Here is a 24,553-nt window from a genome sequence, read left to right as displayed (position 1 = left end):
TTCTCTGTGGCCTTCAACACTGTCTCCCATAACACCCTCATCAGAAGACTACACAAGATTGGCATTGAAGGATCCGCTCTTAAATGGATCTGTTCTTTACTAACGGGAAGAACCCACAGGGTCAGGCTGCCACCCTTCACATCAGAGACCAAGAAACTGATATACGGGGTCCCACAGGGATCCTCTGTCAACCCCACCCTTTTAAATATATACATGACACCGCTCGCCAATGTCATCTGATCACAAGACATCACCGTCATCTCCTATGCTGATGATACCCAACTCATCCTCTCCCTGATGGACAAAACAACCAGTGCCAGAACCCAACTTCACCAACTGCATGACTATGGTAGCAGTGCGGATGTGAACCAACTGCCTGCAACTCAACTCTGACGAGACGGAAGTACTGGTCTTCCACAGCAAGACCTCCCCATGGGGTTCCACCAAGTGGCCATCGGAACTGGGACCAACACCCACACCTACAGAGCATACAAGAAATCTAGGGATCATCCTTGACAACAAACTCAACATGATGGCTCAAGACATTTTAGTGTGCATCTCCTGCTTCCACATCCAACGCATGCTGTGAAAAATCTTCAAATGGTTGCCTCAGAACACCAGATGGACCATCACAAAAGAACTAAGAACCAGCAGGCAAGACTACAGCAACAATCTCTATGCCGGAATCTCCGAACAACTTCTACACAGACGCCAAACCATCCAGAACACAGCTGCAAGACTTATACTCAACCTCCTATGCCACACCCACATTACACAGCACATGAGGAAGCTTCAATGGCTCCCCTTTCACAAGCACAGCCAATTCAAACATCTTATGCAGACCATAAGACAGATGACACCTTTTGAGAATGTATGACTACAGTTAGTAACTGGATGGCCGTCACAGTCTCAAATTGAACTTTTCCAAAACAGAGGTGATTTTGTTCAGGCATGAAACTTCTTTCTGGTCCTCATCTCGGTGGCCACAAGAGTTGGGAACTCTGCCAGTCCCCCCCAAAAAACTAAAAAATGTGAGTGGTACTCTAGACGACAGATATACTTATAAGAATCAGATGACTGCAGTTATCTCCTCTTTCTTCTTTGTTTTAAAAACCATAAAAAAGATCTTTCATTTAATTCCGTTTAAGCTACTAAAGACAGTAGTCATTGCATTGATCCTTTCCCGTATTGGCCATTGCAATGGACTGTACCTAAATTTACAAAAGAGCCTTTTAACCAAATTACAAACGTTGCAAAATTTAGCAGCCAAAATGTTGCTGGACCTCCCTAAATTCCACTCTGCGACACACTGGCTCCCCATGAAAAAAACATTCTTTTAAAAACCTTATGCATAGCATTCAAATCCTCAAACGGGACTGGTCCAGATTACCTAAAGAAGAATTTTAGGTGGTACTCTGCAAGAAGAGTTCCCCGCTCAAGTACTGCCAGAAATCTGGTGAGCCCCCTCCCACAAGTTTTTTTCTTGGGGAGGTGGCAGTTTAATTAGTGGCACTGCCTTACACTGGAACACACTTCCCCACAGCATAAAAACTGCTTTGACTCTTGACTTTTAGGGAATCCTTAAGGACATGGCTATACAGCAAAAAAACTGGACCCTACTTCATGTCAGAAGCTAGCACCAAGATGCCTTCGGGCATATGAGTGCTTTACAAAATTTTAAAGCAAATCAAATAATGCACACAAACAAAGCCCTGCACAACACAGGACCAGAATACCCGAACAGCTGCATACACTTTCACCAACCCACTGGATGCCTATGCTCTCCATCACTCTCATTTGCACACATTCCCCACATCCATGAAAGCAAAACTGGAGGTCGTTCATTCTCCTGCTTCGCACTCAAAACATGGAATGACATCCCTCAACACTTCAGAGCCTCCTCCTCAATTTTTGAGTTTGGGAGGAAACTGAAGACCTGGCTCTTCGTATAAGCACCTTGCAGACCACAGACCTATACACCTGCCCAAGAGCCTGGATACCGTCTCAGGTGATTAGTGCACTATACAAATCAATTTAACATAGCATAACATATGGTGCCTGAAACTCTTCCTACTGTGTCTCTCTTTTTATTTTGCGCATCTCTCTTTTCTTAATGAGTGTGTCTATCTCTTCTTATTGTGTGTAGCTCTCTCTCAGAATTGCAACTCTTTGGATCTTTAAAGTTTAATCAACGCTGAAAATATTTAACTGCTTCCTGGACAGAGATGCCCTATATAAATGCATGCTCCCATTAACAAGTGGGCAAATAAAACACACACATATTGAGAAAAGAGCACTTACACAATGTGGCCACTGTTTGCGTCATACAAGATTTGTTACCAGCAAGTTCAGTGTCATGGTGTTTAGTAATAATAATAATATTTCCTATTAGTAAAGCACGAACATATCACCCCTTAAGGGTTCTAAGGCACTGGGGGCTTTTCAGGGAGATTTAGTGAGCTATTGCCCAGAGCCACATGATGCTGAGCTGTCACCGGTGCCAGGGATCGAACCACAAGCCTCGCAATCCGGAATCAGCATCTTTAACGCTGGAAAATATCATGCTGCTTCCTGCATAGGGATCAGCTTATATTAATACAAGTACCCATTAACAAATCCATATGGAGAAAAGTAAGACTTACCCAATTTGGCCTCTGGGTGCTTTATTTAAGCTTCATCACTGGATAGTAGTGTGAAATGCTAATTTTAGTCTCGAGTCCACAGGCACAATAACTTATTAATGTGCGTTCAAATTATGTATTGTATGCAAATCAAATGGCATAGGTAGAAGACTCTGATATAGCAAAAGGTTAAAACAGAGAAGCAAGTGTGTGTGCTTGAAATAGATTTACACTACATTTAACATATTTCATAGCTTTGTATAGTTGGTGTCAGACTACTGTACACTACAAAAAGAGCAAACATATGGCTAGCATTTCAAAACAAGCATTGACCAAGCCAATAGATCTGATCATGGCAAGCTAATTCAATAGTTATTTTTTTGTCGTTATTTTTTTGCCATAAAAAGAAAAATGATACGACCTATATGTGATTGCAATAAAAACATTCACAAATAGCTGTATATTATAAATTATTTATTTTAGTCTGCCAGTGCTTCAAAGCCGTTCAGCTAGCGTGCTGCTTCTGGTACTAAAATTCATGACAAAGGAGCAGAATCCTGTGACAACTGTTCTTAAGTCAGCATTCATAATCTGGATAGTTTGCATATGTTTGATAGTTTTTAAATCTTTAAATAAGCCTACTTACATATGAATGCTTGCTGAATACTACTATATTTGTACTTGAGTCCGCTGTCTTATTACTTTTATATTATTGCCTGACCTCCTCAAATGTGTTTTTGAAATTGATCTTTTGTCCTGAATTTTGACCCTTTGCCATGAATTTTATGTCAAGACCAGAGGCTCCTATTATGCTTTTCTAATCTTGCTTTGATTCGAATAGCAGCAGCCAACAACAGTGGAACTACAAACAAGCCAATGGGATAGAAAAAAACGTAAACATAGTAACAACCAATAGGATACCAGTAACCTGTATAACCCCTCACTGCAGATAGCCCAATTTTCTTGCTGCTCTCAGTGAAGATATGTACCTAGTTTATTCTTATAGTGTCATTAAATGTATGGTGTTATGGAATTTGCATATTTTTTATGTGCATTCATGTTGCCTCATAGTCTTTTCAGAGGGAGTACCTTTGAGTGCCTCACACTCATTGCTGCTGCTTCCTGTGGTGCATGCTGTGCTGCGTGCCTCCTCACGGCGACTCCCACATCCGCCATTTTCTATATCACTCCTACCGCTCTCCGTCATCCTCTGTGGTGCTTGAGCCTCCACTTCATTCGCGGTTTGTTCTGCTGCTGCACATTTCTCTGTGCCTTCCCTCCTTTTATCGTCTTCTGCTCATGCCGTGTCATTGGAAGGGTGTGGCTTCCAAACCCACCTTCCCTCAGCTCTATACGTGGCTTGCTTGGCATGTACAGGCCCCGGGGGAGTGTTTTAGGCCGTTGTCTCCACCTCCTCTGGTTTTGTTTCTTTTAACCCTCTTTCTCCCTGAACTTTTTTTGCTTGTTTTGCAATATGGAATTAGACAGTTGTCCTTTGGTTAATGATGTAAATGTTGATGGGGAAGCCTTTAAGAATGACTTGAATGAGTTTATTCATTCTTCAGTTGAGCGGGCTGTTGTGGCATCTATGGATAAGATGTTGAAAAACATCGAACCTTCTGTTATGAGCATGATATCTAAGACTCTAATGGCCCATTCTGTGGGGGAAAGCAGAAAACATAAAACACTGTCTTTACCTGTTAAAAAGAAACAAGTAACGACTCTCAATCCCAAATTTGCACTTTTGAACAGTGAGAGCTTCTCACACCAGACCCAGGACATTGTTTCTCCCAGGCCTCCTGCTAAGGAGGGGAACTGCAAGAATAAGTCTAAGAATATTCAGGATTCTCCCCAATAAATAGTAATTTCCGATATTATGGATACTGATGATGACATGGGGGATCCAAATGACCATACTGATATCTTTGGGTTCAATGATCCTTCTTCTTCCACCGAAAAAGTCTAAACTACTTCTTCTTACCACGTCTGATTCTTTTACGGACAAAACAGTCCTGGGCACAGAAGAAACGCCTATGTACGATCCAACCCTCATTTGTCATCTGAATTCAACAAAATGGTTTCCCCCCGCCCAAACATAGGTTTATAAATGTTCTAGGCTGCGTCTACACCCTAGACCATAGGTCTTCAAACTGTAGGGCGCGCCCCCCTGGGGGGGCGCAGCATCCCCTCAGGGGGGGCGCGCACTCCACCCACACCACTTAACCTTCCATTGTCCTTCCAGGCCCATTAGGCTCCGTGTGTCTCAGTCCAAGCAGCTGCTCGGGCTGCTGGGGGCTCGTTAGGGCAGTGTCTGGAGTCTTATCTCCGGCACGCCTGAGCTTTTTACAGGTCTTTAAAGACCATTTGCAACCCATGTCTATCTTGGAAACGGAGCACAAAGAGCCAAACAAAAGCTCAAAGCAAGCACAAAAGAGCACAAACTAGTCCAAAGGGTCAAAGAAGGGTACAAATAACACAAAAGAGCACAAAAAAGCAGAACATAGTAAAAAGGAAGAAGAAAGGAGCACAAAATGCACATCCCGAGTGCGGCCCGTTTAATGCTGCCTCGATAGGGAATTTCAGTATTGTTAATGGCTGCTAAACTGTTCAGGTTTTTTTTAATATGCTTGGGGTAGTCTGAACCGAAAACGGACCTATTGATAGCGAACCATTTAAACTTTCCTGTTACATTTGAATAGCATTCATAACTTACTAAGCTCCAGTCATAAAAGGCATGATTGTAGGCTTAACAGAAGAGGAATCCTTTTAGAGAAAACCGAAAACAATGGAACTTTTTTCTTTTTATGTAGTGATTTTTGTTCAGGCTTTTGTTTGCCCTTTACTGCTGTTTCGATGTCGCAGGTAAAGGGGCAGGGCTACGTTTAGCGCTTTACCCAGGCTCCACTACCTCAGTGAATGGACTTGACCCAGCTTCAAAGCTGAGGTGAGCTTGGTGCTTACTTAAATGAACTCTGAACATTGGTGTCCATATTTCACCCATGTTCCTATGTGTAGCCAGCTATACACCTTGTGTAAACTGGCTACAGAGGCTGTTTGTTTTCTGGTTCCAGTACTCCCTGAGCCCCCACGCTGCCTATTTCTTAAATTTGGATTTTGCTTCTTACTGCCTTAGTGTGAGAATGCATTTTATGAAAAGGTATATAAAGTTGGGTTACCCAAAAGAAAAATGCCAGCCATCTGTTTTTTAAAGAGCCTGCAAAGGCCTTGTCTTGACACTAACTAGGGTTATAAATAAAATAGTATGTATTCATTTGTAATGTGACTTTTCAATCTATGTTCCCTTTAATTATCAGTCATGGATCATTCAGGCAGCCCTAGAACACAATTAAAAATGCTTTCTGTTCAAAGTATGCACAGATACGTACTGAAAATAGGCTTTAGGCGACTGCTTATTTTTGTACCGTCTGGGACATCAATATAATGAGCTGGCAACCCTAATCACAAGCCTGGAAGTTTGTTGCAGGATGAGCACATTATTTATTTCCTCCACCCTCAATCCCTGGACCCTGGATAATGCCATAAAAGCAATAGTGTAACTTATATCTGAAACCCTATGCCAGCCCTCAATAACATGCTGGATAAGTTCAACTGTGTCTGGAAATGCAACCTGCATTCAGACAACTCACTTCTCATTCTCGCCCTTCACTTTCACACTCACCCTGCACTCACAGGGATCACAATGTACTCACACTGATCACCATGCACTCACACCACCCGCTCACACTGCACTTATGCCACTCACCATGAACTCACATTGTTCTCCCTCCACTTACCCTGCGGTCGCATGAACACACCGCTCACTCTGCACTCACAGTGATCACTCAGCACTCACAATGCTCTTGCGCTGTTCACCTACACACTACTCACCCTGCTCATGTGACACTTCACTCACCTGTCCCTCACTAAACACTCTGTAATCTCACTCAAACAAGCCCATCACTAACCATACATTAATTTGTCCCACTCTGCACTTACATCTGCACCCAAATGGTCACCTCACTCACCCTGCAGTCACTCCTCTTACCCTACTCTCACACTGTCGCATCGCTCACCATGCACTCACATGGGCACTCCTGCCACCCACACAGCGCAGAGGGTTAATGTGCCTGCTACAAAAAACGTGTGCCATGCAGATCACAGAACTGAGTGTTAGTAAACTGCGGTAGCCCTATAAAAAAGTGAAATGTTGGTCAGAAAGGGGCTATAGAGAGATGAGGTGCATTGTTGGCGATTGGTAGTGAGGGAATTCATAGAGAAGGAGGAAAGGGGCTCTCAAAAAGACTGTTGCACCGTGGGCGACCAGTGTTGGGGCCAGCCCTGGCTGGGAGTCTTAGCCCCCTCCCCCCGAAGTTCGGGTCTAGTTGCACCCCTGTTTGCTTCCCATGTCAGAAGTATATTTGCTGCCTGTTTTTCATACCCCCCTCTCGAGTTAGGGCTCTCTGATTGGAGTAGTCATCCAGAACCGCTAATCAGCATGTAATTCCTGCAGCAGAGCACTGCTTTGATGTCAGCACTGACGTTCCTCCAATGAACGGGACAGCAGGAGAGATGCCAGGGAGTGCCACAAATTTTGTATACATAAAGTTGCAAAATACTTCAAACTTTGCTAATGAAACAGCACTTCTTCTGTTGCCTTTTGCCTCGTGGTTGCTGAATTTGACATCTGGTTGCTGCTTTTCGCCTCTTTCTTGAATTCTTCCCCCTCAAGGTTATCCTGGGTTGTACCCTGGCAGCTACTGCATTTTACTGCAAGGAATTTTCAATGTTTGTATCTTTCCTGAAGTGTCCATTCTCTGGCAGGTAAGAGCTTAGAGCTTTTTGTTTTTTTTTTTAAAGCTTCGCTCCTTTCCCCTTTGTCCCACTACTAGTGGGAACATTGGAGGCTTCAAGGAGGAGCGGATTTGGAGATAATGCCATGGGTGCTGACCTTGGTTTTGGGGACCCAGGTTCGAGTCCTGGTATCGGCTCAACATCATGCGATCCTGGGCAAAATCACTTAATTTACCAGTGACTTATGAAAAATGAATTTGACCTTGATTAATGTCGCTGGTGCTTGTTTGACATGTTCCAATCCCTAGAGCTGAGTACACAAGCCTAATATAACAAATGTTGTGAAGTATGCCTACCATCTGTCCTCACTTCTTTTGTAGACCAAATTTAAATGCTTTCTTGTGCAGTTATTTCTGAAGCTTTCTAAGGCGATCTTCTTTCTAAGCCAACTATGCTAACAAATTGACTCTTGATGCTGCTAGAGAATAAAGATGTATATATCTTCTTGAATCACTTATATCACATGTGTATGATGTAAATGTCCCCTAGGCCTTCTTGGAAAACTGTGGCTGGGCTCCTATTGGCACGGCAACACCTGGCCATGCTCCAGATAATCACAGATTTTGAATTGTGTCAGAAAGCATGTTTTGTGGATCCCCTTTTTCTGATATCTTGTATAGGGGCAAGGATGTGGCGCAAGAGCCAGAGCTGAAGACTGTGGAGCTGGGGAACCAGGTTCAATTCTTGGTGTCTGCTCAACATCCTGTGATTCTTGGCAAATCACTTAATCTCCCTGTGCTTTCAAAAAATGAATGTGTGCTTGTGTAATGTAAAAGATGCTCCTGTAAGGCGCTCCAATACCTTTGGGTCATGTTCGCACTATATAAAATAGCAACAATATATTACAAAATGTTGTGAGCACTCCCGTTTCCGGGTGCGGTTCAAGACTGGAAGTGGAGCACAACCTAAGGATGGCAGAAGCAAGAATCCATTCACACATTGACTGTCTCTGTGGAGAAAAACAGACACACCCCTCACCTGTGTTTTGGGAGTGTTTTTACTAATCAATCCTAAATGTTGTGTTTTATGTGAAGAATAAAGCACCAATGTAATTTTTTTGGGCCTATTGTTTTCTTGGAGACTTTTCATTTGAACTTTATAATAAGCACAAGCACTACAAAAACGTCAGTTTACTAAACACTCTTACTTTATTTAATATTATTTGCCCTATACGACCAGGGCTCTGCAGGAGGGAATGGCCATCAATGACGCAGAGTACCAGCTTCTAGAACTTTTTTGTCAGGGGGTGGTGGTGGGGGGGCTCGACGTGTAAAAATGTTTAGATGGGGGGCTCAGCCGACAAAAGTTTGAAGACCTCTGCCCTAGACAAACAAACTAGGGCTAAATTAAAATCAGAATATCCCAGGCCTTTTCTTTCCTCCAACATTACTGCCACTCCTTCGATCGATCCATCGTTGCTTACCTTCTTTTCAAAGTTTGGAAAAAGATCCCTATAAGGGAGTTGATAAGTCCTGGTCAATTTCTCAAGACAAGTTACTTAATTTATCGGGTCCTTTGGCTTGCAGTTTTGATATGACAGAGGCAGGTAGATTGGACAATCTGGATAGTGATCTCCAAGAACTCTCTATGTGGATTCAGGGGGCATTTTGCTTGCTTGGCAATGCTAAATGTGCAATAAGCATGAACAGAGAAAAGGTCTTCTACTAAAGTTTGATCCAAAACTGGGAAATCTGGCGGCTCCTGATCCAGGCATCAACGCATATGTTTTTCTGTTTGGGGACTCTTTTATCAAGGACCTTAGTCAATACGTTACCACCTTTTCATCTATGGACAAAGCTCAACAGTCTCTGAAAAAAGTGTTTTCCCAGCGGGTTTTTGAACAAGCCTGTAGAGGAAGGAGCCGTGTTACTTGCCGGTCCTACCATAACAAGGGATCCAGAGGCTCCTTCAATTCAAACTACAGCTACCAAGACTAAAAACCTCAATTCTGCCCCTAGAGAGGTAGAGAATATCGAGGACATGGACAAAAGAACTTCAGAACTAACAATCAGCAAGGTGAGTGTTTCTTCTGGCCCTCCACCTGTAGGAGGCCGACTTCAAAATTTCCTCACAAGATGGCAAACAATAACTGCAGACCATTGGGTTTCAAATACAATACAAGGTTACCTTATAGAGTTTTTCGCAGCAGCTTTCCAAAGCGTGTTTCCTCCTCCTCCTAAGTTTTCATCAGACATGTCCATTCTCATTTCCCTAGAAATCCAGTCTCTATTGCAAAAGCAGGCAATTCATTTTTCTATATGTAAACAAGGTACAATGTTCCTCAGAACCATAGAAAAAGGAAGGGAGATACTGAATAGTGGGGGGATCGGAAGGGGTGGGGGGTTCCCCTTGGTGGAACTAGAGCTCTCACACACCCAGCAAGGTAGGTGTCATGCTTCATCATATGAGCTTGCCCCTCGTCAGGTCGGCGCTGCAATCCCCGATGGGCTCCCGAACCGGGGCTCTTTGGCGGGGATCTTTTGTTCCTGCCGGTTGATGCAGTGGAGGTGAGGGGCCTAGTGTGTGTAGATGTGAGTGAAGGTGGATTAAAACAGGTCAGTCTGTCCTAGCCATTATTTTATTAATAAGGTAAACTGCCTGATTAAAAGGGGGTGGAGAGTGGCAGAGTACTAGCTGTAAGGTGTCTAGTAATGTAGCTCTACTCCCAAGATCAACATGTATCATGTTTCTTCGGTCAGGAGGATCCGGGCACTTCTTCAGGATCAAGAAACAAAAACCTATCTACACTGCGTGGTTATGTGAACTATACATACCACGTTCACAGGTCCGTGACCTGAAAAGTAAAGGTGAATGAATTTTAGACACATATTTAGACATATTATTAATGGTCATATCGTATCTCAGCTACCCTTAAATATGGACACAATTATAGTAAAAATAGAGTGGAGTCCGGTGTTAACACAATCATGGTAGAATTGATCTAGGCGTGGGTACCCATACTGTACCGTGTGTGAACTTTAAAAGCGTCCTATCACCTTATCATGCCAGTAGTAGTGCGAACAATAAGGTTGGTGAGGAATGATACGATAAAATGCATGGGAACAATAATAAAAATATTGATAAAACCTCATAGTAAGGCTTAAGACTGGAAAAAGGCGACGGGTGGGTAGACTCACCTAGTCTGTTGCTTAGGAGTGCCAGCAACAGTCCTGGCGGTAACATAAAAACGGACACCGATTGGGTCCTGAAACAAATAATTAGCAAGGAAAATATAAAACGTAAGGATATTCTGGAGAGGTGTGTAAAGCAGTGCTAATTACGTGGTATATACGCCTAAAGCGGCGTGTCAAGGGTAAACAACTCAGGTGGTCCGCGCTCCCCCCCATTATGATGGGAACTATGAATCTGGCAGCCGAGAGACAGTGCGGGATGCGCACTAAGTCGCGTGTCTAACGGTAGCAGAACCGGGAGATGGGCGCGCCGGACATCACGAGAAGCGTCCAGATCGCGCTCGCTCAGGAAGCGACCTGGTCAGGGCCACTTAAAGTTAGGATTAAAGTCAGTACTCACCTGCGTAATTCATTTTTCTATACCATATCCCACTGGATTTTTCAGTTTCCTGTTTTTGGTTCAAAATAAGAACAAATAGATGAGAACGGTTATCATCCTCAGGCTCTTCAATCAGTTTGTAGTTTACCGTTACTTCAAAATGGAGACTACCATACACCACAGAGACTTCACTTCAACACAACTGGATTGTAAGATAAAATTTGCAAGACGCTTACCTCATAATACCCATTCATATTTCTCACAGAAAATGTCTTCAATTTCAGTGGAAGGGACAAACTTACCAGTTTTCGTCTCTTCCCTTCTTTGGCACCATGGTGCTTTACAAAAGTAATGAAACTAGTAGTAGCTTACCTCAGGTCTCCGGGTATCAGACTGATAATTTACCTGGACAACGTTCTGTTCATGAGCCAAAATATTCAGACTAGTAGCTCCCATCTGCATCTTACTTGTTCTCTTCTTTCAGAGTTGGGCTTCCTATGAAAAACAGAGAAATCAATTATGATTCCCACTCAACAGATAGACTTTCTAGGTTTTCTGATAAATTCATCAAGTGCAACCCATAGCCTTCCTCCAGCAAAGTTAAAAGCAATCAAAAGCTAAATTTTTCAGACGCTATGCAGATTAGTCACCTGCACAAAGGTCTCATTTATTCCAACTCTATCACCATCGACCCAGAGTCATGTTTAGAGCTTCAATGGTGGATAGGCCATTTAGATGCCTGGAATTGCAGGACTATCTTTGCATCAGCCCCCGATCTTATGTTAGAATCTGATAAGAGTTAGATGGCATGGGGAACCCTGTGTGGTCCAATCTTGACTGGTTATACATGGTCTCTCGAGGAGTCCACATTGAATATCAACTGTTTAGAGATGCTAGCAGGCTCCTTTGCAATCAGAATCCTAGCAAAAGACAGAGTACAATGTTCCATTCTTCTCCACATCTACAACATTTCCACAGTCTCTTATATCAACCATCTGGGTGGCACCAGATCGAAGCCGTTAGCAGAACAGGCAAAAAGGATTTTGGGAACTCAGCCTTCTCAACAAGATCTCAATATGAGCAGAATACTTACTGGGCAATCTCAATTCCATAGAAGTTTGTCACTTCCATCATCTACGTGACTCCAGTGATTGGAGACTTCATTCCTCAGTGTTCCAGTCTCCGTTTCACAAGTGGGGTCCTTTCAGCATCAATCAATTGCTTGCTGTATCACGTACCAATTAACTTTTTTTCTATAGTTGGCATCCAGATCCCCTATCTTTAGCTACAGATGCTTTTTTACAGAACTGGTCCCATTTAGTCAACTATGCTTTCCCCCTTTTCTCATGGTCAGCAGACTTCTTGCTCAGGTGAGCCATCAGCAAGCTATTCTGGTAATAGTGGTCCCATTTTGGCAATCACAGATGTGGTTTCCCTCCACTTCTAGAACTGGCAATCGACTTTCCAGTCCCCCTCCCACCCTTTCCCAATCTTCTTCTGGATCCTTTGGGCCATCCTTACAACCTAGTTCTTGACAACTCGCTCACTCTCTCCACTTGGAAAATAGTGGGTCTGTTCAATCTATTGATTTCTTTTTGCCAGAAGCTTCAGAATTCATTAGCAGAGCCTGGGCTCCGGAAACCACTAAAACGTACAAATCCGCCTGGACTTTATGGTCAAGCTGGTGTTTGGGAAAGCATCTCAATCCCTTTTCAGCTGATATAATATATTTTGTTAATTTTATGGAAGCTGAAGCTAGTGGAGGTAAGTCCTATAGGACCATAAACCTGTACAGATTGGCGATCTCCATGAATCATCCCTACATCAACAGGAAACCAGTGGGAGAGCATCCGCACATCTGTCACCTTTTAAAGGGAGTAAATCTTTCTTTTTTTGAGTTTAATATGCTTTATTGAAATATTTATTGAAGAACAATAGTAGTACATTGTAAAAATACATCCAAAAAATAGAAAGAAACATAGTATAAAGACAGAGACCTCCTGGCGCTTTGACAGGAACTCTCCTGCGGAGCAGATGCGCTGCCCTGGGCCTTTTGTGCCTAGTTGAAATCTCCTGCCTGAGACTTTCAATGAGTTCCCCAGTCGTGCTGGCAAGGATGTTGCTAAACAGACAACCGGTAAAGTATTCCAAGTACTATGATACCTTCATTTCTTGGCATGGCCAGTTACTGTTCAATTTACATATGAGACTTTGCTGGCATAAATGCTCCCTCAAAACAGTCAACGAAGAAATATGTTTCGTTCAAATAGTCACACGAATGTGAGAGAAGTTTCAAGAAACTCAAACAAGCCATTAAAACTGATACTGAAATTACCTGTTTCAATCCAAAGCTTCAGACAGAGGCTGCTATTGAGGCTAACCCAGTCAGGTAACCAGTTAGGCAATATCCTGGTACAGCACAGTGGACACCCCCATGCTTGAAGGCAAATTGTAGCATATGCCAGTAAAAGTTTATCCCAAACAGAACGCTTACTCTCAACCTGAGAAAGAAAGTTTGGCTGTGGTAAGGACTTGTGAACATTTCCATGTATTCCTGTATGGAAAGTCATTTATGCTGGTAACTGATCATCAAGCTTTATTGACTATCTTTGGCAATCCAAAAGCCAAGATGCCTCCTCCAATTGAACGGTGGGGACTATGATTACAAAAGTATGATTACACCATTGTGTATCGTCAAGGTAAAGATCAAAACTCTGCTGACTACTTTTCCAGAGTGCCTATATGAGGTCAAGATACTCCTTCCAAGATGGCTGAAGCCTACATTCATTTCATTGTAAAGTCAGATATGCCATCTGCCATATTGTTAGCCCAGATCATCACTGCCACAAGCCATGATTGTGATATACTGAAGTTGAAAGATGTAATTACACATCAGTCGTGGAACCAACACGCTCGACCACTCACCAATAATGGTGAATAACAAAAGCACAACAACATTAAACTTGAACTGTCCATATCTCGGGAGGAGTTATATTCCTGAGGTGTACTGGAAGGCCATTCCATGCCTTGGCAGCATTGGCTACAAAGATTCTGCCCCCCAGCTGGCTTTTTTCACCAATGGTACCCTCACCAGTTTTCCAACTGATGGCCTTAACGATCTATTCGGTGCATACCAGCTTAGTCGTTGTTGCAGGTAGTCTGGCCCGTTTCCATGAAGGGCTTTGAAGACCAAGCATAATGCTTTGAATCGAGTGCGTTTCTTAACCGGCAGCCAGTGGAGTTCTTTTATCTCAGCCAAGACAGAGGCGTATTTAGGTGTGCCAGTTAGGAGTCTTGCTGACACATTCTGCAGGATCTGTAATTTGTTCATCAGTCCTTCTTGGATATTGAGATATAGGCTGTTACAATAGTCCAATCTGGACATTGTTAATGCTGTAATCACTGTTTTTTGCATGTCTTTGGGGCGCAGTGGCATTATTTTCCTACATGATCTCAAGATATAGGAAGTCCGTGAGGCAACTGTGTTCACCTGGTCCTTAAAACTAAGATTGTTGTCAATCCACACTCCCAGGTTTTTCACTTTCCTACTGGGAGTGGGAAGGGGGCCCAAAGTGTCTGGACAACAGTCAGAAGACCAGAAGTTGGGGCTGTTGCCAAAGAGCACAACCTCCGTTTTACTGGAGTTGAGTTTTAGGCAATTTTGTGCCATCCAGACCCCTACGGCATTCATACAATCCTGGAGCCGGGACACAGTTACCAGAATCCCCTCAGGCCGTATGGACACCACAATTTGGGTGTCATCCACGTCGGAAGTCAGATTGAAGCCAAAAGATTCAATAAGGGGTGCAAATGAGGACACATAAATGTTAAAAAGTGTCGGACTCAATGAAGACCCTTGCGGCACTCCACATGGTAGTGACAAAGAATCAGCCTTGTATTCGCCCAGGGCTACCGTTTGAGTTCTGTTGGAGAGAAATGAATTGAGAAGTTTCCAGACGGTACCCTGGACTCCAATCTCGTACAATCAGTCCATCAACAAACCATGATGGACCGTACCGTATCAAAGGCTGCTGAGAGGTCCAGCATAATCAATGCAGCCTTTCCTCCCTGATCCAAAATAGTCCTAATCGCCTTTGTGGATTTGAGAAGTGCGGTTTCCGTGCTGTGCCCCTCTCTGAAACCGTACTGAGTTGGGTTTAGCACCTGTGATTCTTGTAAAAACACCTTAAGTTGCGTGTTCATGTTTCTCTCGATGATTTTTTACGAAAGTGGTAGTCTGGATATGGGCCTGAAGTTATTTGGGTCTTTAGCATCCAGGTTAGGTTTTTGGAGCAGGGGCAGAATGGATGCCTGTTTCCAATCTCTGGGAAAGTAACCATCTAAATACATTGAATTAATGATCGAAGTCAAAGTGTGTGCAACTGGCTCAGCTGCCAGTTTTATTATGGATACTGGGCAGGGATCATTCGGGGAGCCTGATTTCACTTTCATAAGAAGATTGAGAGTGTCTGCGACTCTTAAAGGGGCAAGTTTGTTCAATAAAAAGACCTGATTTTCATTTATCTTGGAGCTAATCATACGGTCAGTAGTATTCTTGGTATTTGAGTCCGAGAACTTTAAAAAAATAGCGTTGACTTTGTCAAAGAAGAACTCCGCTACTTTATTAAAACAATTCTTGGCTAGCAGGGATAATGGGAGCGATAGGGTGGGCCAGGGTAGAGACAGTTTTAAAGAGTTCTTTTGGCGAATTATTAGCAGAATTAATTTTCTTAGTGAAATACTCTTGTTTGGTTTTTAGCAGCAACTGTTTATATTGTGCGAGACTCAACTTATATTCTTGTTTTTCCTAATCATTGTATTCCTTCCTCCAGTTTCTTTCCAGGTGCTTACCAAGCAATTTTTGATTTCTAAGATCCTGCGAATACCATGGTCATGAAGGACGCTGTCTGTTGAAGCGAAGAAGTTTTTTCGGCGCTAACTTGTTCCCTGCAGCTTCCAGCCAGTTCGTGTAAGATCTGGTTGCTTCATCCAGATCTCTGGGCAGCATTGTAAGAGTCGAGGATAATACTTCCTGTAAATCCTCGGCTTCCACATTGTTCCAAGCTCTTTTCTCTAAAGATTTTGTTTGAGGTTTGGAAGAGGCATGGTCAGACACCGTAATATCGAATAGTACCGCCCTGTGGTCTGACCAGACTAAGGGAAGAAGGCCAGTGAATCTAAACTGAGGGTTATTAGAAAAAAATGCCATCTAGTGTATGACCTGCTTGGTGAGTAGTGCCAATCACTAGTTGCTCTAAGCTTCCTCCTTTCATCAGGTCTAGAATATTAATGGTATCTAAATTTGAAAGCAGCTCAAGATGGAAATTAAAGTCTCCCAATACTATATAGGAATTCATACTTATCCGGTTTTCCATTATACAGCCAGCTTGAGATAGATGCCGTCCTCTCAGACCCGGAGGCCTGTAGATGAGGGTACCTCTAAAAGTATAGCGATGTGAGAGATTAAAACAGAAATCCAACGCTTCGCATTCCTCACTAACTAGTGGATTGAAGGACGCCGTAATTGAGTTATGATATATGATCGCTAATCCCCCTCCTTTCCTCTGTGACCTATTCAGAGTATAGCAGATATACTATAGGGGTAGGAGGAGTGTAGCTTTAACTAAGTCTGGGCCGGAAGCATCGTCTGTCCACGTTTCTGTAATAAATGCAATGTTTATCTTCTCATCCTCTATAAGGGAGGCGCAGTCAGTGCTATGTTTGACTATGGACCTTGCATTGAGAAGGACACAATTCCAAACTCTAGAGGAATTGTCCTTTTCTCTCCCTGGCGATTGCTTATTTATCGCAGCGACAGGTTGGAACAATAGTACTGGTAGTTTGATGCTGCAGCCCAGGCAAATCATTCGGGCCTGCAGGGGCCTGGAATCGAGTTGAATACCACAGCATTTCTTGTTTGTGTTGATGATGTTTAAGCCTTTTAGAAAACTGCTAGAATATTGTAAAGGCATGTCCTTACCTAATGTGTTTTGTGCAGGGCGGCTGGCGCTGAGCGCGGAACGAGAGCGGACGGACGCAAACGGCCTTGCCTTAGGCGTGCCCGCAGCGCGCGTTCGCGCCAGCCTGTGTTTAAATACCTTCAGGGGGAAAGACTAGCCCGCGACCCTGTGTACTCTGTCGTAAATAAAGTATTACGCACTCATAATTTCTATAGGTATCAATAGGATCATGCATAAAGCAAGAGGCTGAGTCCGTGGTATCAGGTTCAAAAGGGCTTTATTCCAATAACTCGAGTTATAGGGAGAATGGTTCCATCACCACAAGGGATCAGGAAGGGTCTTCTGCAACTTTATTCACAGAGTACAGTATATATACATCCCATATTATACGTAAGCAGGAGCGCTTCAGGCAGAGCAAGAGAGAATGAGATAAGATCATGTGGGCGTGTAAGTAGGCGTGAAGGTGGGTGTCCATGTGGGCGTCCACTTGATGAGTCATAGGTGAGTGTCATAGGTGGGTGGGTACCTGGAGGGGGTTGCGTGATCAGCTGGAACTTTACTGGAACTTTGCCTTACTTGTGCTCAACTCGAGCATGACGTGTAACTGACGTGTAACTGGGGGAAGGTTGCTGTGCAGCCGGGGAGTCTGGAAGAGAGGCCTTCAGTGTCAGGACGACCAGCACATCTTGTATTATCTGATATCTAAAGTCCGGAGCAGGAGCTGATCTGTGACATAGGTTGCCCATCACCAAGAGCCGATGTGGCTTCTATTTCTTTATTCACTGCGTGGGCCTTACATGGGGGCTATGGGTTTTTCACTGACGTGAGCTTTGCAATCACTGAAAGGGAGACAGGAAGGCTAGGCTCTATCCTTTGCAGGCGGGTTTTGTTTATTCCTCCTTTTCCAGGCAGGAATGTGATTCAGTAGGAGTAAGCAGATAACCGTGCTCAATACTATCTCGGCACCCCGGACTGGGTCCCTTTGGCTGAGGCCCAAGTGTGCGAGGCCAAGGATACGCAGCTGAAGCTCTCAGAGCGTCTGAGGCCTGAAACCTCTTTTCAGGCTCCGGCTGAGCCACAAAATGGGCTTTCATGAAAATGGCACGAGTGCAGGAAAACATAATGCAAAACGTGTAGGCCTCAGTGCAGATTTGTCGTTTCTCTCATGGGAGACTTGATGGCAGGCCACGTTATAGCATAGGCATCATGGTTGACAGGCCATGGAGGGAAAATGCATGGCGTACATGCATGTACACGAAACGTTGGGGAACACATAGGGGACACATAGGCCTTGTCATAATCTTTATTTTCTCATTCCCTCCTTGTCCCCTAGTGGACCCTTCATGTCACATCTATTCTCATGAGACAGTTGATCTGTTCTTGCAGCATTATTTTTCCATTTTCAATGCTTTGTAAATGGGGACGTGGAACACATGCAGTAGCACACAGGCCGCAAATGGCCGGGCCACACTGCAGACATAGACAACAACTGAATACCATTAGTAGTACTAACCCACAGACGGTCAACACTTTCCATCCCCATGCCGATATTACTCCCCAGAGCCAACTGGACCAAGTCCACGTGCCTGGGTCTTGATGTATGCTTTGGGCAATCTTGTGGAGCCTTGTTATTGCTTTGTATACAGATGGTGCGTTATTAGGAATAAAAACGCAACAGCTGGAGCCGATGATTCTACAAGCCCCGCCCCTATCCGCCAGAATGACGTCAAGAACAAGGCGGTTCTGAAGAACGACCATTCTCATAGCAGACTGTTCCTGGGTCAAGTTCCCCAGGGCTGATGCAGTCTCATTTACAACTGTTTCTAGAATCCTTGTTAGCCTGCGGATAAGTTTACTATTCTGGACGGGACCTATGAAGAAAAAGAATCCTTTGTTGAAATCTGTATATTGCTCCCAAGCTGTCTCAGTCTGGTCAATGCCGGAGGCATCGAGCCCTCGTCTGTGTCTGATAAGTGCTAGTTGGGGATCTTGATGATAGTTCGATGGGGCCAAGAAAAGAGGTGGTAAAAGAAATGATATGTAGCACGTCCCACCCCAGTCTAAGGGCAGCTGTACATAGGCTGTCTGGCCATAAATAAAGTAGGTGTGTCGTGATGCTCTGAAATAGGACTTTCCTTTGTCTTTAAACTCTATTATAGTATTACACTTGCTGTGCCCCAAATGTACTGAGCCTTCTTTTCTGACACACAAGTCCCCTTTTACTGGCAGGATTGTAATTGAGGATGGACCTACATTGTGTATAGGCTTGGCATTCAACATTATAAAGTCGAGGGTCGCATTTCCTTGCTGATACTCTTCATTTTCTAGATCTGTACCTTTTCTTTGGGGAGGACCTTCTTCGTCTGGGAAACATGCTTCATTCATGACTTTATTCAAGTTACCCCATACCCAGTCACCCCTACACTCCTTGTCTTGACATTCTTTGGCATCACCGTTGATGGATGTCATTAAGGCAAACCATGCTCCGCAAGAACCATTATGGGAGAACGGAAAAGGGAAAAGAGGCAACACCCCCTTCACCTTCTGATACGGGGGAAGTCGGCCACAGACCCAGCAGTCTGTAGCATTGCTAGTCTGATGTGAATGGTGCAGCATCTGAATAAAGGTATTGTTGCGCAGGGCAAGTCGATAGGATAGCTCATAGGATGGCAGATCACTAAATGTATGCTTTATGGTATCATTAGTGGAGGAGTGTAAGAGTGAGGCAATAGGAGGAAAAATAGCATGTAGTATTCAGCTGATACATATTATCGTGATGCACAGAAGAGATAGAAAAATCAAAGTCACTATACATCTACCACGTAATATTTTACAGTATTTGCTTTTCATCTTGCTCTTTTTATGATTATCATTGTCCGAGATTTTATGCAAGTCAGAATACATGTTCAACCGATTCACCACCTAGTGGACTTAATTGATCAAACGGGGTCTGGCTTTCTAGATCTAAGTTTAGCTTTGTACTCCTGCTGAGGAGTCTCCTCTAGTAAAGGGGGCTCAAAGTCTGAAAAGTTTGTTTCCTTTTTAAAAGGGTCGTTATTCCCGAAGTAGCGCTTGCAGTGATGTATATGCAGCCATCCTTTCCGTCCTTCGACTTTAACAGCTGTCCTTGTGGTCAATAGCACTAACTTCGGCGCCTTCCACCTCGGCTCAAGAGGACTCGTCCTGTCAAAGTTCCTTATTAAAATATAATCCCCAGGAGCGATGGAGTGTTCCTTGACCTGGGTGTTGTCAGGGAAGGCGGCGGCAACCTGCGAACGACAAGAGAGTAGTGCAGACATCAAGGAAGCCAGGTAATCTGTCAGCAAGTTACTATCAACATCAGTAATCTTTTTAGGCATCGGAGTGCCCCACATATTCGGTGGTCTACCAAAGACCACTTCGTAAGGGGATAAGCCAGTTCTAGAACGGGCTACCATTCGCATGTAAAAGAGGGCAACCGGCAGGGCTACCATCCAATCTACACCTTTTTCTGCACAAATCTTTGCTAGTTTTGTCTTTAAGGTCTGATTGTGCCTTTCTACAAGGCCTGCTGCTTCAGGATGTCGCACACAATGAAACTTCCAGGTATACCCTAACAGAAGGGACACCTGCTTCATGAGTTCAGAGGAGAAAGGCTGACCGTTGTCGGAATATACGACACGCGGTAATCCATAACGTGGGAAAAACTCTCGCACCAATTGTCTGACGGTAGTTACAGCAGTATAATCAGGGACTGGATAAGCTTCTGTCCATCTTGTGAGTGCACATACAACTAAAAGGACATATTTGTAACCTCTACATCTGTTCATTTGGATATAATCCATTTGGAGGACTTCAAAAGGATGGTCAGGTGGAGAGAATCCCCTTGTTCCACCGGAATGCCTTTACCTGGATTGAATTGGCAACAGATCATACATGTTCTGACTTTTTGTTTCGCTGCTGCACGCAGGTGCTTGTTGAACCAGATATTCTGTAAGCTGTCTAGCATTGCTTTCTCTCCTAAGTGTGCAGGACTATGTGCGGTATTTATGATCACTTGTACCATCGAATCAGGAAGAAACCATGTTGCTTTGCCCTTAGTCATCCAACCCTGATCAGTCAGTACCCCTCCTTGTTCCGACCATTTCTTTAATTCGCCTAGAGTAGCATGTGTCTGTATGTCTTGTACATCCCTGGAAGGATCCCTTACTGTCATGGCTTTGGTCATTGATGGTATCTGTGAGTTCGTCATGTCTAGTGGGGTCTGAGCTGTCTGTTTAGCAGATCGGTCTGCCAGATTATTGCCTTGAGAAATGGTATCTGTGGCTTTAGTATGTGCTTTGCATTTCAGGATAGCTATGGCTGTCGGTAAATGTATCGCTTCCAGAAGGGCTTGTATAAGGGGGCCATGCTGTATCTTGGCCCCGTGAGAGGTCAAGAAACCTCTTTCTCTCCATAGTACTCCAAAATCGTGAACTACCCCGAATGCATATTGTGAATCGGTGTAAATGTTTACTCTCAAGTGCTTAGCTCTTATGCATGCTTGTGTCAGAGCGTTGAGCTCTGCTGCTTGTGCTGACAGTATGTCTATTCTTTTAGTCTCTATGATTTCAGTAGCAGTGGTCACTGCATACGCTGCCACTAATTCTCCCGCCCCCGTCCTCATGCATGAGCCATCAACATAGAGTGTTAGGTCAGGGTCTGGGAGTGCAACATCTGTCAAGTCTTGTCTTGGTTTAGTCACGGTATGTATCACTTCAACACAATCATGTGGTGGAACGTTTTCTGTACTAGAGGGCAAAAGAGTAGCAGGATTCAGTATGTTGCATCGTCTGATCTCTATGTGTTGTTGAAATAACGTCAGCTCATAACCTGTCAGTCTCGCTATAGTCAGGTGTTGGGTTTGTGTCCGGTTCAAGAGAACCTCCACTGCGTGCGGTACTTGTACTGTCAGGGGGTGGCCCAGCACTATCGAGTCACTTTGTCTTATGGCTAAGGCCGTTGCTGCAACAGATTTTAGGCACGCAGGCAAAGCCTGGGCTACTGGGTCCAATGTACTAGAAAAATAAGCGCAGGGCTTGTGTTTTCCTGCATGATCTTGTGTGAGAACAGATAGTGCTGTTCCATCCCGCTCTGTCACAAAAAGCATAAAAGATTTGTTGTAATCAGGGGTCGCTAAAACTGGTGCTTGACATAAAGCTCTTTTTAATTCTTCAAATGCCACAGTGTGTTCTTGTGTCCAAGGGAGGACATTAGTAGAAGCTGCCTCCTATGTCGTCAACTGTATTAGGGGCCTGGCTATGTAAGCATACTGGGGAATCCACTGCCTGCAAAATGAAGTGAGGCCAATGAATGCACGTACCTCCTTTTGTGTCTTGGGCTGTGAAAGGCCAGAAATCAATTGAATACGTTCCGGTGTCAGTCGCCTACCCTCCTTGGATAGCAAGTGCCCAAGGTACGCCACTTGCTGTTCACAGAATTGTAACTTCGAAGGGGACACTTTGTGCCCCTTGTCAGCCAGAAAGTGTAAAACCGTGAGTGATGCATCTTCGCAGTCAGTTTCTGATCTTGCTGTGATGAGGATGTCATCTACGTACTGTATCAGTGCTGTAGTGGTAGGCATATGAATACTGTGTAGTTGTCGTTTGAGTGCCTGACTGTAGATGCTAGGACTCTCTGTGAAGCCCTGTGGTGCTCTTGTGAATCTGAAGCTGCGGCCTTTTAAACTGAAACCAAAAAGATATTGGCTGTCTGGATGTATTGGGATACTGAAAAATGCGTTCTTCAGATCGATAACTGTAAAGAACGTAGCCTCTGCATCAATAGCAGTCAATAATGAAGAAATGTCCGGGACCACCGGGTACTGTGGGACTACACATTTGTTCAATTCTCGCAGGTCCACAACTAATCTATAGACAGGTGGTGTTTTGGGATCAGTTCGCTTAAGAATAGGAAGAACAGGTGAGTTGCATACGTTTGAATCAGTCTCCACCACCACCCCTTGTGCAATGAGTTCGTCGATTAATTTCAGTAACCCTACTTCAGCCTCAGGTGGGATCTTGTATTGTCGTATCCGTGGCAGCACTACTCCTGCTTTGATGGTGACCTGGTGTGGTGTAATGTTCATGAAACCTACGTCAGTCGGACCTTGTGCCCATAGGTGCTGTGGTACATTTTGGAGCCTGATGTCAAAATCTTTTATTACAAAATGTCCCTTGAAATCACGTAAATACAGTCGCACTCCTTCTGGCGAGCAACAGATAATTGCTCCCAGTTCCTTTAATGTCTTTATACCAAGTAAGTTTTCTGGACATGATTTAGTAAGCAGTAAGTCTGTTGTATGTATCAGTGGACCAACTCCTAAAGAGACTGGTTCCGAAACCTCATTAATAATTGGCTTTCCTGAAAAACCCAGGGATATGCTCTTTGAGCCCGAGAGGGGTGCCCCTGGAACCTCGGAATGACTGATGGTAGTTCTACTCGCCCCAGTGTCAATCAAAAACTTTTTATCCTGTCCCAGTAAACGTGCATGTACATAGGGACCCTCTTGGTCCACAGGAACTGGAATAAGGGGCAAGTCGAATTCCCTCTCTAGGCTGCTTCATGAATATGCTTGGTATTCTGGATAGTTATGTTGAGCGTGCTGATACATTTGTGCTGTAGCGTGGGTGGGTGCAGGTGCATGGACTGGCGGTGGCGGCGGTGGAAACGTATCTGATGTCTGATGCGTGTTATTATCCTTGGGAGGAGATGGACGTGGCTTTGTTTTACCTGTAGCTATATTGTGTTTCAGGACTGCACATTCATTTACGTAGTGGCCTGGCTTCTTGCAATAATTACAGTTCCCTTTAACTGGTGTCGCGCTACTTTTGTTCGTGTTTGTGTTTGCCGGTGCCGATTGGGCCACCAGCATCTTCATCTTTGTGTCTTTCATGCATCTCTTTTCCTGCTCGTGTTCTTCTCTAATTCTGTTCTGGTGATATTGTAACATTTGTAACATTTGTGAAGGGCTGTTTGCTTGCCAAGTACTCTCAACCTTCAGTACCCTATACTTAATCTCGGGTAGGGAATTTTCTACTAGTTTGCTCACGAAAAGATGGGGATATGATTCGCTACCGGGCTTAAGGCCACTATTGATAGTAAAACATTTCTCAAACCTAGAGTAAAAATCGCTTGTGTCCTCGTCTGGTTTCTGCTTACAGGCTGAAATAGCATCCCAGTCTTCCTTTTTAGTAACTAATAATCTAGGCAAAACTTGTACAAGGAGTTCAGGTAATTCTTTAGCTCGGGGACCCAGACCAACCCCCGGGGCTCTGGCTGTATCCTCTCTTTCCAACACATCCCAGCTAATCTTTTTCTCTCCCACCTCCCAGTCCTTTTCTTTAAGCTTCTCGTAAATACCAGCAGGCAATAGTACTTTCAATAATTTTAGAATGTCATCATATGTATACTCTCCTAAGCGGAGAATGTCTTTTAGTTCTCGGTGGAAACCCCCCGGGTCTTTATCATGGGAGGGCAACATCTTTTTCATTTCCAGTATCTCTAATTTCGACAAGGGGGTGTAGACATACACCCGTTGTAGAACATTGTTTGTATCTTTTACAGGATGAACTTCTCGTAGGGGGTTCAGCT

Source organism: Triturus cristatus, chromosome 2_1 (genome assembly GCF_964204655.1).
Source record: "Triturus cristatus chromosome 2_1, aTriCri1.1, whole genome shotgun sequence".
NCBI classification, from domain to species: Eukaryota; Metazoa; Chordata; class Amphibia; order Caudata; family Salamandridae; genus Triturus; species Triturus cristatus.
This window is presented reverse-complemented; position numbering follows the sequence as displayed.